Source organism: Camelus bactrianus, chromosome 5, assembly GCF_048773025.1.
Source record: "Camelus bactrianus isolate YW-2024 breed Bactrian camel chromosome 5, ASM4877302v1, whole genome shotgun sequence".
NCBI lineage: Eukaryota > Metazoa > Chordata > Mammalia > Artiodactyla > Camelidae > Camelus > Camelus bactrianus.
In genome coordinates this window covers 87,395,662-87,412,199 of record NC_133543.1, presented here as the reverse complement: position 1 = coordinate 87,412,199, position 16,538 = coordinate 87,395,662, and the positions used below count along the sequence as shown (strand labels likewise).

The following is a 16,538-nucleotide window of genomic DNA, read 5'->3' as shown; positions in this document are numbered from 1 at the left end:
ATTCTGTAGATAAATGACATCAGGAAAATATTCCACTTGTCTGATAACTACTGGCTAATAAGACCTACTCTGAATCAAAGATGAAGATGGATGGGATGAGCTCCAGCACTTTATTTTTTTTTAAAGGATTATTATTAGTGCTAACAATAGCTCACTGAGAGTCATGCCTTACCTTATATTTGGGATATGTAAAAACAGTGGGATGGTAAAAATTAAAAAAGAAAGCATTTAAATTACTTGAAAGAAAAGGAGATGTTATAAATAGACCCCATTTCAGAGCCAAATTGCACCTTCCATACCTTATGCAAAAATCCAGTTTTCTTTCTTGCTTGTCTCAAACAGAATAAACAAACAGCAAGAGATGAGAAAGATGACCAGGCAGATTTGACTCAATTAAAAATAAACTCTAAGGCATTCTATAAAATTGGTTCTGTAGCTAACAATAATCCTGTGAAAACAACAAGCAAATTATTTTACAGGCTCATTTTGCAAAGTATAATTTAAAATCATTAACAGTGAGTGTAGTGTGCCCCAAATAATCATGTTCCATTTCAGTCATAAACACTGCATACAAGCATGCTGATGTATACTTACTGAATGTCAGTCCCAGTTTTACAAAACTTTCAAGAAAATGATTGTTCCAATAATCAGAAAACTCTTTTAGAAATAGAAAAAGAGAAAATTCTCCTCAATTAACTATAAGGTCAGTAAACTCTTGACTTCAAAATTAGACAAGGACAGAAGGAAAGAGAAAAATTACAGGTTAATCTCACAAATGTGGATGTAAAATTGTTAAAACAAAACATTAACAAAATAAATTGAATGGTATATAAAACTATGATACATCATAATAAAATTAAGTTCATTCCACAAAGCAACAGTGGTTGCACACTAGAAATCTATAAATATAATTTACCACATGGAATTGAACATAGGAAATATATATATGCATGTATATGTGTGTATATATATATATACAAAATCATCTCAGTAGATGCCAAAAAAGCATTTGATGAAATCCAACACATATTCCATAGATTTAAATATATGTTTATACACATACATGTCTTATATATCCTTATGTATGTATGGGTATATATAATTATATGTTATATAAATATCCTTACATAATTGTACAAGTATATTCTTAACAGTATATATATAATTTATGTGTATGTGATATATACTTATATAAATGCATAGAGTTAGATATAAATAGTCTATATATACATAATAATGTAAATATGTATAATAAATGCATGTATATCATATATATATACATATTTGGGTATAATTACTATCATTATACCAGTACATAAATATGCATGCAGATGTATGGTAGAATAAATTCATTTATTGCATGCTTTTATTTTGGGAGTGTCTTGGCTATTCATTGCTCTTTGTAAGTCCATATAAATTTTAGAATCAACTTGCCAAGTTTCTAAAGAGTCATTTAGGACTTTCAAAATAGGAATTATACTGAACATATAGATCACTAACTATGAACATCTTTATGATATTTAAGCTCTTTGTTCATTTAAATCTCTTTTAGTTAAAAAACTAAAAGTATAAAAGAAAATATCTTTATTTTCCCCATCCTTTGAGATAGAGAAAAATTTCTTAAACAAGACGCAGAAAGACCAAGCACAAAGAAATGATTGATACATTTGACAATAATAAAAATAAAACATTTTCTTTATTAAAGGCTAGTACAAAGAAAATGAAAAACAAGTAATATATTATGAAAAGCTATTTTACTGACCCAAGAATTAATGAATATTTAGCCCTGGAATATACGAAGAGCTTCTACAAGTCAACAAGAAAAAAATGAACAACAGAAAAACAAGCAAATTATTTGAAACAGCATTTCATGGAAGAAAATATAAATGGTGACTAAGCATATAAAATGCTTAGTCCTATGAATATCCAAGAAAATACAAACTAAGATCATAATGAGATGCTCTTTAAAGCTTCTTAATTGGCAATATCAAGAAGTCTTGGAACACCAAGTGTTGGTGGGGTTAAAGTAGATTAAAGGGAACTCATAAGCTGAGTCTACATTAATAAAATGACTTTGGCCAACAATTTGTCATTCTTTGTAAAGTTGAATATTTGTAGTCCCTAAGACCCAATAATTTTAATTTCAGGCATGTATTCCAGAAAAATTCTTATGTAAGTGTACTAGAAAACAGGTAAGAATGTCCACAGCAGCATTATTCATGATTGTAAAAACTGGAGAGAACTTAAAAGATGAATATTTCTTTGTGCCATCTTTGCACAGCATAACGAAACAGTCTGAGTGGAAATGATTGATCTGCAGCTACATAAAGCAGCAAAGATCGATCTCATAAACATAATGTTCTGTGGAAAAACCCCGTTGCAGAAAACTTTGTGATATATCTTGCCATTTTTATAAAATTCATAATTTAGCCAAGGTGCACAACTTTCTTTTTTGTTAAATACATGTGTAATAAAATTATCAACAAGTCAAGGAAATTATATCAACTGAATGTTAGAGAATATTTACCTCTGGAAGGCAGGAGGATGAGATAGGAAGAGGCACACAGGTAGAAAGAATGGAACTGGTAATGGTCTAGCTCTTAAACTGGAATGTAGGTACGTAAGTTTATTTTATGATTGTGCATCAACACTTAAAGATATCCTTTTGAATGCATCATACTTACATAGACACATCTGCATAGCTACACATACATGGTATAAGCTGTGTTCCTGACAGGTGGAATTGCAAGGAGTCCTAACTCATACAAAGTGGGAGCATTGCTCTTCTTTTATTAAATTAAACAGATTAGATTTTATTGTAACACAGCTAGACAAGAATTTTCCAAATCTGCAGAATGAGAATGTGCTCCAGTAATCTGAAACAAATTACTGAAATGACATCTCTCTGAGGTTTCAAACTGGAGAGTAGAAGACACACAGGGTAAGCTGACCTCCAGTGATCCATACCCTGTGGATAATCCCCTTGAGTGTGGGCAGGACCTGTGACTTGCTTCTAACCAATAGAATATAGCAAAGGTGATGGGATATTGCCCTCAAGATTAGGTTATGCTATATGGTAGGCCGGGGAGAAGAAAGGGTCTGGACCCAGCCTGTTGTCTCAAGCTCCTAGTACTTGGAGAAGCGTTCTAAACAGCAGGGATAGATTTACCAAGAAGCCAATGAACTGCCAATGAACTTAAGTTTCAGGACCCTTCCCTAATACCTGCTTCTTCCAAGGCCCTGGGAGAGTACCCAGCAATTTTGCATTTGTAATTTTGGATTCATTTTACTTAAAAGGTCCTCATAGACTTGCAAAAGCTGAAGGTTCCACAAAACCTGGATCTACCCAGGTAGACTACAGAGAACAGGGAGCCTTTGTACCTGCAGATTATCAGGTAAGAAGTTTGCAAATAGAGGTGTTGTTGAACAAGTACTTAAACTAAAGTGCCAAGTTCCCAGAGGAAAGATTTCTTTTATTGGTTAATCCATTCATTCGTATCATTGCAGAAATACACTGCCTCAGTGCAACTCTGACCCTCCAGCCATGTGTGCTGATGCTCCTAGAGCCTTGCTTGGAGACTTCATCTTGATATCCCATCTGCCTTTACCTGCCTGTCTTAGAAATCGCAGTGACATCTCACATTCCACATCTGTAGTTTTATACCAGCCTTGCTTCCCATCTCTGAGCATGATGAGCAGAGAAATTCATCCTCCTGCTTTCATCAGCTTCTCACCTGCTGTAGCCTTTCTCCCAGCCTCTTTCCAATGGGGTCATTGATGCCTTTCTAGAAATCCTAGCATGCCTGAGTACCTGGGGACTGATGCTGACTTTGCTTTGCAGGGGGAGGCTGAAAAGCCCAGTGCAACCATATAGTTTGACACTGCCAATTCCCCCCCAAATCTGTTAATGCACCCTGGAGTGGAAAGTCATAGGCCACAACTGCTCCACATTGAGCGGATAAACAAACCATAAATAACTCTGTGGGCACATCATAAATGTGGGGCCAACCTGTCTTTTTCAGCCCATCTGTCTCTAAAGGTTAAAGGAGTAATGTGAGGTAGAGAGCCTCCTTCCCAGGGGCTTTAAGCAAAATGAAGGGATCAAAACTTAAACCAGAAGTTTCTCTCGTGGGTGGAGTGCAGCATCTGGGCTTCACCTTTGCTAAAGCCAGAACAAGAGGAAGGGGACTGGTATAATTGAAAGAGGGTAAGTGTATAGACCAGGGAAAGAAGTGAAAGAACAGAGACTCTATTTTAGAAAACACTTAAAAATAAATCTTTTGTCCTTGTATATTTACGAACACATATGTATACACACACACACACACACACACATATACACAGACTTCTGCATGACTAGAAGACACTTTCATCTTTACCCGTTAAAAGAACATTGTAACAAGGGCTATAGTTAGGCCACAAGCATGTTGAAATTGTCTCGCGTATGTCTTCTCTTTAATCCACGTAGGTTTATAAATATTTTTATTTGAAATACCTTTAGAAAGTTTAAGTACTTTGCAATTTGCTATTGTCTCCACCACTCCCTAACACCATCCCTGACACTCCTCACAGTGTCTTTTACCTCTCTGGCCTCTAGAACAGGGTTTCTCAACCTTGGTACTAATAATTCTTTGCTATGGGGCTGTCCTATGCACTTTAGGATGTTTAACAGCATCCCTGACCTCTAGGTGCAGGTAACACCCCCCTGTACCAAGAAGTTGTGACAATCAAAAATTTCCAGGTGTCTCTTGTGAAACAAAATTGCTCCAGGTTGAGAATACCTACTCTAGGGTATATGAATTTACCATCCATGCTAGAGGTTTTCTGAGAATGAGAGAGGTAAAGCATTTTACTCAAGGCCTCATAGCTAGTTAGTGCGAGTACTAGGAGTAGTTCTATGAGTTTATATTCCTAGCACAGTGCTCTTTCGCCCATTGTGTGCATAGTAAAACTCCCGTTATGTAAGTCTTATAAGCAGCATTTATCAAAGGAAGGTTACTTGCCAGGTTCAATATATATTTTGGGGTGAAATGCTCAGTTGCATAATTTTGAGGTGATTACCCTGTCTCTGACCTAAGTTTCCTCACTATTTAAAGGAGCCATGGTGATACCTGATATCAAGCCAGTCTGTACTAGATGGCCAGAGTGGTGGCTGAGGCTGGCATTATCTGATTGGTTGGTGATTATGACATATTCGCTGTTAAATATTTTAACTATCATCTTACCTACCTTATTGGATTCTTGTAAGGATTAAATAAGATGGTCCAAATAGTGATGGGAACATTCTAAACCTGTAACACTCTTAGCTATTATTTTTATGCCCCAAATCACTATCAGGTAAAAGAAGGAAGTCCATACCTACTACTTTGACCTTATGTCCTACTGTCCTCCTCTCCTTGGCATGACCTAGCCATGGTCTTTTGTTTTTCTACTTTAGACTCATTCCTACCTCAGGGCCTTTGCACTTCCTGTACTTGCTACCTAAAGTGCCTTTACCCCAGGCTTTTATTTTGCTCTCTCTCATTATGTATATTTCTGCTCAAATGTCACATCTTTAGGGATTCTTTCCTAAACTTCTTTTATAAAAGAGTACCTACCTACTCAATTCCACATAGCTTTGTGCTGTCTGGAATACTGTCATTGATTGATGATGATGGTGATGATGTGTCTTACCTCCTCTTCACAAATAAGGGACTTTGTCTTGTTTGTATTCTAGCTCCAGCATCCTACCATATCATGGTAGAAGCAGAGAACCAAGATGCTCAATTAATACTTGTAGGAGGAATACACAAAGCAGAGAGTTTTGGGGATGTGGTTCAATGACTTTACAGATACTTCCATCACATTCCAGTTCTCACCCCTGAAAATATACCTTATCTTTATAGGTTATTGCTGTTGGCCCCACTGCCTCCTCAGGTGACTCAAATTCTGGAGCATGATTTTGATCAAGGTCCAAATGAATATGTGTGGAAAAAGAGAGTTCAGTAGAGCATCTAGGCTTTATACATGAAGGAAACATTACCCATCTAGGACTCTAAACACTGGGAAGGCTGGATACCTAAGTGGAAATTCAACATCAGAGAAAATCTCACTATAGGGACTCACTCTTCCCTTGACAAGAAATTCTAGTCAATTCTTATCATTTCACCCCTGCAGTCCAAACTATGCAGTTTATCAAGTACATCACAAGATTCATGGCTTTCAGAGTGCTGGGAATGTAAGTGGGAATGGGGCAAGTTAACTCTCAATGGTCAATTTGGTATCATTATATTACTTTAGTACCCATTGGCATGCTCCAGTTTGATCTCTTTTGAAGAAAGTATTTGTTGGGGCCCAAAGAAAATATTAAAAGTCCCATTTTTTTTCTGAGACTGTGAAAGGGACCCATGACACAGATCTGCTTTTACTCCTGCCTGCTCATACACAGCTTTTAGCTCCCCTGATGTTTCTTGGGGTACTCACTGGAATTCACTCTTGTGTTCACCAATATGTCTGTCAACTGCAAGTCACTGCTTGGATTCTGTCATTTTTCTCTCTCCTGCTTTGGTCCCCTGACCATTGTCTTCAATTTCCAAAGCCACTGGGGAACTCTGAATGCTGCCATCACTAAAGTTTACTCCACATTAATGCCAATGTTTATGCTAAGAGGATCATCACCCTAAGTTGTCAGTCAAGAGCAGTGCTATGGCCTTGGCCGAGGTAGGACAATGACACACTCCCCACCTCTCTGTCACACATTTCCATAAAAACTGCAGCTACTGAAACCTTTATGGTAGCAGCTTCCTTGGACTTTCCTCTAATCCCGCTAGCCATAGTCTTGAGGCCAAGTAATGCACTAGACACCATCTCCTCTTCTCTATTACCACCTGATGCTTGCATATATCTCCCTCTTTCCCTTTCAGATGGAAACAAAAGCCCCCATGCAAATCAGCTGCAGCTACACCCAAACATGCCTGAATTTCATTTAAGAACAGGGCTATCTGGGCTCTTCCAGGAAAAAAGAACACATGCCTTTACCTTTACGGTCTAATAAAACAGAACTGAGTAGTAAGGCTCATCGCCAACTGTCTAGGTAGATTTACTTTGTCTAGCACTCTTTCCCCCCATGGCTTTGCTCTTTTGCTCTTCAGTTTTTGGCTTGAAACCTAGATTTCCTGGAACTTTTGCATTAATTCATAGCCCAAAGGCATGAAGAATTAAATGGAAGTCTTGTGTGACTTGGATCTCACTACAGAAACTGGGCAGGTGGGCATCTACATAACCCTCTCTCCTTGGTTCGGGTTCTGTTGTTAGTCTATCCCTCAACTGAATGAGGCCAAATTGACATGCTGCTTAACAAGCTATGGTTCTAAAAGGGAGCACTGTGCAGAGCTCTCAGAAGGCCCCTCTCCATGAGAAAGTATATCGGAACACCATATGTACATCATGTTTCCTATTTAAATTCTACCCATCCTTTAAGAGCTCAACTAGATGTCATCTATCCTATGTGACCCCCTTCCTTTCTCCTAACACTCATCCGAACATTGTGGATTTGCATTTATTCTCCAAATGCTCTCATAGCTCTTCATAATCAAATCCAGGCTGTTGAAGTGCCTTATACCATTTACTTGCATCAACTCTAATAAGATGCACATTTTGTGAGATTAAATATAGAGTGCTGTAACCATTGACATCATGCCTCATTCTGGGTCTTTCTCTTGATAGATGCTCCACGCTGCTACTGTTCAGTCCATTTCACAATTTTGTTAGAAAAGGCAATTCTTCAAGGAGAGTGTGACAAATTAATTTTATAGGAGACTTTTACGTCAGTTGTGTTAAACTTTAACCACACTCAAATTCATAAATAAAGCAAAAAGGAACCAGCATCATTGTTCAAACAAAATGTAGCTCTTTTGACTAAAACTGAATAAATGACCAACTCTCCCCCTTTTATCATACACACACACACACACACAAACACTGTTTTGTGTGAATGGTCCCCGTTGCTTTGCATAAGACTGAGGATTATAATTATAGTCAGGAGCCTGAAATAATCCTGATTTGCCACTTTCTAGGTCCCCTATTGTGATTAGAATTAAGATTTTTAGAAATATGAAGGTTTCAGGGTGATGTGAAGCTGACAACGACACTGTGGGAACTTGTAAAATGTGACAACCTAATATTAATAATCCAATCATATAAAGTGTTCCTGGTCATGTCTGGTTCAAAATGGGACTGAAAATATTGAGCACATTTAAACTTTTTATTTGTGTTCATTTGTGTATTTATTTACTTACGGCTCACCTTGTTCCAAAAGTGATTTAGGGCAAGAGATCCAATTTGGATTTGGTTCATGAGATAAATATCTATGAATTTATTTAACCCACAAATTCAATGTGAACCAAAAGTAATAACCTCATAGTAACTGCACTGGGCAGGTGTCACCTGGAGGGATAATCCACCTGTGCATACAGCAACTTAGGAAGGCAGACAGAGATGGAACACAGAGCAGGTGTATAGTTCAGTGTAGGGCTTAGAACCTTTATCATATAAAGAAAGTTAAAGGGCTCAGGGATATGATATTAGTCTTGAGAGGTAAAGAATTGGGATATATCTGAGAAATGCCTTCAACTATCAAGAACTTTCACATGGAGCAGGCCGCACTGCTTTCTAAGGCTGAACTAGGATTGATGCACAAAACCTATAGCGATGCAGATTCTCATGCAATGAAAGAAACAACTTCTAAACAAAGATTTCTAACAGAGTATACAGCTGTCTTGTGAGGCAGCATGCTCCCCTGCACTAGAAGCTTAGATAGAGCCTCTGTGGCCACTCGCGGGGATATTGCAGGGAGAGTTTGCCCTTTCTGGTCTTCCAGGGCCCGGTCCAGGGAGGGCCTGAAGCCTGGGAACTGAGCCAGCCTGAGTGGCACCTGTTACTGGGGCAGCAGCCCCAAGAGGTTCTGTGCCAAAAAAAGGGATGTGGGCAGTAAAACCAAGAGTAACATAGAAGAACCAAGAGCCAGATATGTCATGAGTGGGTCACCAAAAAGCAAGGGCAGAACAGACAAGAAGCAAGATAAATACATTAGGGGTGGGTGGAGACAAGAAGGATCTGATTTCATGAATTCAGTCTTTTGGTAATGGCATTCTACTGACAGGGAAGTTGACTTGTTTGACTGAGTCAGGTGGGTATTTTTAAAATTAGACATACACACCTGACAGATTCTTGCTTTAGTAGGTTGTTAGATTTCTAACCCTAATATTCTTTAAACCTATAAGTCAATATCCTCTTGTGCTTGACTGTTTTATTTCTACCAACCTCATTATCATCAACAGAGACACTATGAACGAGCCTATGGCTTCATCCAAACTCTATGGCTTCTTGTATCTCCTAAAAAAATAAGCACTAGGTTAGGGAGCTAAATATCAGAGCTATTCACTTAACCATCCTAGTCTTCAGATTATTTATCTGCAAGAAGAAGGAGCTACAAAGAGAGAGAAGCTCTAGTTCCAACTCTAAATTACCAGGAAGGGGCTGTAATTTTCTAATTCTCTTTTGTAACTTTAAGTGTTTTTCCTTACCCCAGGCATCATATTCCATGACACATATTAGCTAATATTTTTTTCTTGGCCTCCAAGTGCATTCCCCTGGTCCCCAATCAATGATACAATCTGGTGATGGAAATACTTCTCTAACAGTACGGGCTGTAGATGTCATGGGACTCTGGATGATGGAGGTCAGACAAAGCCCAAAGGAAGTGGTAGGAAAAGGGGAAGAACATAAAAACATCTACATAACGGAATAGGACTTCAAGGCCTGGTTTTAAAGAGTTTGTAGAAGGAAAACAACATTTAACTTCAGAAGTCAAATTCTTATTGTGGGCTTCCCCAAAAGCAGAATCTGAGATAAGGCAGAAATATGAGTGGTTTATTGGGGAATCCAAGGTATGGATATGAGGGGCAGGGAAGATGACCCGGGCAGGAGGGACAGGCCATCCAAAAGTGGTCACTGGGTTGGTAACCACTAGGAGTGACTAGGTACTTGACCTGTGGGACTGTCTGAGAAGTCTTATAAAATGCATTTTAGAACTGTCCCCCTGGAGGGGGGGTGGTACAGAAGGACATCTACCAATTAATTCTCATTTCCGATTTTCAAGAATTCTCCCACAAGTGTTAACCCTCCAGATCTTTGGGGTTGTGCGTGAGAAATGCTGAGGGATTGCCACAGGCATCCCAAACTGTGACATCAATGAAGCTTCAGGGCATTAATCAAGGAGGTGAGGAGCTCTCAGGTGATTCATGGCTGAGGCTTAATGAAGTCTTCAGGGAACTGGTCACCATAGCCATGGGGTAATGACTTGAAATAGAATCTGTAGTAATACATGAGTTGTACTATATATATATATATATTTATTTATATTTATATTTATTTATATTTATATATATATATTTATTTATATTTATATATTTCATATATATGTAATCCATGTTTCTCTAGATTGCATCCTTCAGAGTGTACAGCTATAGCAACCCCAAGTTCACTTCCTCTCACTCCCACCCCAAAACTGTAACTCCCAGCTGATAATTTCACAAGTACCCTTGAACAAGTCTGATGGACTCCCATAGAGGATCCACTGAGCACTCCCACTGCTTCTCCAGGGGACTGCTGCCACCTCTGCTGGGTACTACTTCTGCTCCTGCTGAGAATTGCCAGCCCTGCCCTAATAACCATGCCACACTTAAAATCCTTTCTCCTCTGCAATTTCATGGCTTGGTTATTTGGCCAGTCTTCTTATTCTCAACTCATTCATTTTGATGAGTTCATTCATTTTCAGGAGACTTCTCAGTCCCTTATGGAAATAGACTCTGGGAAGTAGGGTCTCTAGGTAGCCCATTGGTGAATACAGCTTAAAATTGGTACTAACCCTACATCAGTTTAACTTGAACATTTGCCATAAACATAAAGCAAATGTCACTTATGAGATCTGTTAAGGGAAAGTAAACTTTGGAGCTAGGAGTGGAGGATAACGACAGAACGAGAGAGAATCTGGATGCTCAGCTAGAGAGCAAAAGAAGTGAGCATCCCAAGTCTCCTATATTTTCCTTGTACTAATAACTGTGACTACTTCACATCCCTGGACCCATGAAAAGTGATTATTTGTCTTTAAAAAATGATATTCTTGTACTGAATTCAATTCTGAAAGTCATCACTCCCATGCTTCTAAGTTTCTAATATTTTCCAGAGAAGGCATTTCAGTGGCTTTATTTATCTATGCTATTAAACTGCTCACTATCTAGAATTCCCTGCAAATGAGTACTGCAAAGCCCACATGGTGTCCGGAGCCATTTCCTAGTCAAAACCCATTGGAGACAGAGAACAGTTACCATATTCTGTATACCCTATAGACTTTATAAATATGCTCTAACTGAGTATCTAGGTGGCTACACTTCCCTGCATCTTAAATTTTCATTTTTTTGAGAACCAGGGATAAGTTGCTACTGAGTCATTTCTTCCCAGAGTAGCTAATTCCAAGTCCAATAGAAAATATAAGGAAAAGCTATTTACCAATCTTTTTACCTGCAAATGCTTTTCGTGAATCCTCTCATGGTCCTTTCTTTAGAGTGCCCTAAGGGCAGTGGAGACTTAATATGGTTCTTTTCAAAGAAATCTAAACCCTTTTGAGGTTTGAGTTAGCTCATCGTCTCCTCTTGTACTCCTTCCTCATTGGAGAATGTAGTAAAACAGAGAAAAGGACAGAGGCAGAGAGCCAGGAAGAGGCATCTTCATGGTCAGGAAGAAACTGTCATGGAAAGGATGACAGGAAGCAGGATATTGGAGGATGAGATAAGTTTCCTACTTAAGATTTTTTTCCTGTTGTTTTATAAAAGCATAAACTCTAGCTGGGTCTTTTTGTCTGTCGATCATGGCTGCTGTGCTTGCAGACTACTGACAGACAGAAAGGGACCTTCTGAGTTCATTTTATGTGGTTTAATGTCTTCAGACAGAACTTAAGACACTGTACATAAACACAGAAGAGAGGGGGTAGAAATAGAAGGGTTATAAATGGAAATCTATGTAAGTAATGATAATAATAACAACTATGACAATAGTAATTAATAACTGACATTTATTGAGCGCTACTGTATGACATGGTCTTGCTTATTTGATCCTCAACTGACCCTATTGTATTAGTCTGGAACCTTTTGATTGCAAGTGATAAGACCTTAATCAAGCTAGTTCACACATCACTTTTTGGCTTTGAATCCAGATATTTCTTATTTCCAGGTCCAGGTGATCTAATGATGCAGTAGGACTTAGTCTTACTCCCCTTCCCTAGGTCCAGCTTTCCCTGGGTTAGCTTTATTCTCAGAAAGTCTCCCTCTTGATGGCCAGTTGGCTACCAGAAGTTTGAGACTTATGTCTTATCTTCATGGAAAAGAGGGACTGTGTCCTTGCTTGGCTCTGACAAATTTCCATAACAGAATTTTATTAGCTATCCTTGGGTCTTGAATCCATCCCTGAGCCAGTCAATGGCCATAGGTGTGCAATGTTCAGCTGGCCAGGCTCAAGTCCCATGATAGTCCTGAGGGCTGGGATAGGGTAAAAGGACTGAGAGTGAGAGAGCTAGTTCCCAAAGCAAATTTGCAGTCATAGAAGAAGGAGGAAAAACTTTGAAGTATTATTCAATTTGTCCAAGGCTGGATAGTAAGTTTCCAAGAATATGTTTCCTATATGGTACCAGTTTAGAGTTAGCCAAAAGTGGAAGATTCAAGAGGAGAGAATTAAGCAGAAGCCACTCCTCTAAAAGGCTGTCACGGTCAGACACAGTCATGGCAATAATAATAAACACAGAGGAGCCTGGCTTGTTCTCTATTTGTCCAGCTTGTCTTCTGTTTGTGCAGCTTGTCTTCCCTGCTCTTGGCCCTGCTTTGTGTGTGGTCAGGCCACCACAAAGCACTTAGCTGTGGACCCCCAGACAGTGGCATCAGAGTCCCCTCCTCAAGCCTCCCCTAGTGATCCCACTTATACTGTGCACACTTGGTTTCTCAGATTCTCCTGCAAGCTCTGATGTGTCCCTCCTCCTCACCACTGACTCAGGCAGACTGCTTAGTGACCAATTCCATACTTCTCCAAAACCACTCTGCACACTCAGCTCCTTCTCTGTTTGTTCAATTGTTCTTAATAAAACCCCCTTATTCCCATAACACAGTCGCTCTGTCTTCCTGACTGAACTCTGATAGATACACTGCAAGAGTAAACGTGACATATGTTCAGGATACCCATTATCCTCATTTTACATATGAGAAAATAAAATCGAGGATCAGGGAGGTTAATACTTTTTCTCAGAATCACACAGTTTTTGAGAGGGAGGGTCAGGATTGAAACCTAAGCTTTAAACCAGTTTTGAAACTAGGATTAGGTGTTCCCTGAGAATCTTTTGAGCTGTGTGATTAAAAAGGGTTGGGAAAACAGAGAAAAGGCCAGTATTGGTGTGGGTGTCAGTGGCATAGGGGGTTAGTGGTGGGGGTCCTTGGGGATGTGGGGAGGAGAGAATGGCATTTTGAAGGGCTTCCAACTTGTCTCCATCCTGCCTCACCCACTCCCCCTCCTCTCTGCCCCCAAGGACATGGGCTCTTTCCCTGGTTTCTGCTGTGCCAGTCTCTTTGAACCTGTTCTGTCTGATGCCTATGTTTCCTGGCATCATGGTTGGCAGGCACCATTGGAGCAGCACAGAAGGGGTCATCTCTGAGCAGAGCAGATGAGGACAGAGGGCATGGACCTCAACATGGTGCAGTGCTGCGCCAGGCCAGAGTCAGAGGGTAATGTGTGTCCCAGCCAGAGCCAGGAAGTGGCAGAGGCAAGCTGAACACCCTAGGTCCCTCTGGACTCCAACCAGCACTGGAAATTTTCACGAATGCTAAATCCACTCGCTACTTTACAGGAAAAGCTGACCCTTGAGCCATCTTTCCTTCAGCAGTTCCAATTTGTTTTTCCAGTGGCCTTCTGCCTTAAACATCATTGCAATCAGCTCTTGGGCATATGGAGCTAAATTGATGATCTTGTTGAATAATCAGAGGTTCACACTCACACCCATACAGGAATGAAGTGACATGATCATAAACACCCACACGGTCTCATGGGCCAAAACACATTTGCATGCTTCCTGGCCTTGCCCCCCAAATAAATAACTGGTTATTGAAATTTAAGAAGAACCAAGAAAATTCCAAAGCAGAGCCTCTTGCAGTACAAATGCCTAAATTCATGCCCCATCCTTATTCTATTTCATCATTATTCGCTTATTATTTGTAGCCTAAACTCATTACAGTGATGATAAGATCATTTTGGCTTTTTAGATTTCATTTTCCAAGAATTTCCAAGGAATCCATTCATGGAATAAAATCATCCGGCAGAGATTGGAAAGATATATAGAAGTACCAATTTCTGGATTATTGCTACTGTTATTTATGCTATTTGTGGTTATCAATAATGAAAAATACAAGGATGGTGGAGAAACAAGAAGAATCATAGCATGAACACTGGGCTTGGCATCAGAAGACCTGGTTCAAATTCTTATTACTTGCTGTGTGGTCTTAAACAGATAATATATAATCCCTCGAAGCTTCAGTTATTTCCTTGGTAAAACTGGAATAACAAAATCTACCCAAAAGGTTTAAAATGAGATTTAAAATAAACAATGTAAGTAAAAGTAGCTGGCACATTAGAGTATTCAATAATGTCTGAATAAACTATGACCAATGCACACTCATGCAGAGTTAATTAATACAAGGGTTTTGAAAGCCTAACTATATTTTCCCCCTTGGTCCTGTAGACAACTATTTTTTAAGACGACATCTGTGAGGCATTGCAAGATTTTGTTGTTTCCTGAATGACCAAGTCAAAATGAAGCCATATGGTTTTTATGTTAGAGGGATTACTGATTTTCAAGAAATTAGCATACAATAAAATAATTTACATGTGAGGCAATGCTCAGATTTCAGATAACACAGGCAGCCGATTAACCAGAATAATCCAGTTTTACTGATGGAAACCATTTCCATATAAGGAGTCACACCTGCCAAACTCAGAAAAACAGATCCTTTGGGATTCTTCCTGGAGCTCTAGCATCGAAGAGCTGCCACAGGGAAAGGAAATGCCCTTCTCAGATCTCTTTAATTCCTTCGACCTTTCATCAAGATATTGACCATTTTCAGAAGGGGTGGACTTCCTCCCTTCATTCTCTACCCATTTTGTCATTTTGCTACCTTGAGGCTATTGAATGGGACATGACAAAGTTCACTTTTCTCTGAGACACCAGCTGGGCTTTCCTTTGAATTTAATGTCCAATGATGTTTGTGGCCTTATTTCTCCCATATTCTGTTTAAAGTCATAATTAAAGAATGTCTGGAGAGGATTTGTTCTGGCTGCAGAGGTGTCTGACTGGACAGCCAGAGAGGCAGGTCCTTACCCTCCCTGTAGCATGGCTCCTATGTGGGACTGGGCCTTGGCCTGGACAGGAACCACATTGGCTGGAGGAATATGTGTGTGGCCTCTTTGCCGTGGTAGGGGCAGCTCATACCTGGAAAACGGGATGCAATTCACTTCTGAATCAGCAAGAGGTGTTCGTTAAGCCTCCCTTTGTTGACTTTCTTTCTTCCCCTTGGCTCTGTTTCGAAGACAATCCAGTTCTTATCCCATGACAGAGCTGGATCTGACCAGGAAATAGTCAAAATAGTAACAGATGAAGCACTGTGAGAGATAGAAATATCTTCTTCAGGGAAACTCTTGAGTCTTCCTAGATGCAAAGGGAGACATGAAATTCTTTTCTCAGTGCAGTTTTTCAATATTTTTTTTGAGTTGGCACAAACATATCTTCCCGTAATGAATATGCATGAGGTGGTTTAATTTCATGGAAAATTGCATGATTAACCTAAACATTTTGAATTCTTGATTGGTTCCTCTGTGTGTGAAACATAATAAATAGTACCTTAGATTAAGTTTTAAAGAAATACAAACAACTAGATATAGTCAGTCATCTGAGAACTTTAAAGAGTTACTAAACCTGGTTCAGCTCAATGTCCTTTTCCTGGGCTAAGTAGATATATTTCACCTCCAAATTTTGTAATCCTAGATCAACTATGTCAAATGTGATGGAACCTACACCCTCCAAGGTTGAGATCCAATAACATCTTTACTTGTAGTTCTTGTAGTTAAAAAGAAAGATAAAGAACTTGAGAATCCATTTTACATTATCCAACCTGACGATCTTACTCTTTAATTGGAGAATATAACCTATTTTTAATGTAATTACTGGTATAATTCAGTTTATATCTGCCTTTCTATTATTTGTTTGCTATTTGGCTTACTTGTTTCCAGCTCCTTTTTTTAACAATCCTTTCTTGCTTTATACTGGATTAATAAGGTATTTTTATTATTCCATTTTTTTGTGTGTGTGAATATATTCTTCTACTATTTTTTAGTGATTGTCCTACAGATTACAGTATTGATTTATTATGGTCAAAACAGACTACTATTTTTACCATTTCCTTGTCATTGCT

At 39.0% G+C, this 16,538-nt stretch overlaps 1 long non-coding RNA gene across 2 annotated transcripts in view; it reads right to left on the bottom strand.

Annotated features, from left to right (window-relative positions):
- Positions 1-1,711: 1,711 nt before the first annotated feature.
- The window catches only part of LOC141577744 (uncharacterized), a 49,195-nt gene continuing 34,368 nt past the window's right edge, over positions 1,712-16,538 (bottom strand). The window contains exon 4 of one of the 2 annotated variants that reach the window (XR_012507165.1): positions 1,712-15,775. This is a non-coding gene — a long non-coding RNA (uncharacterized LOC141577744). The remainder of the gene's footprint in view (positions 15,776-16,538) is intronic. The other variant, XR_012507164.1, reaches the window with a different exon arrangement.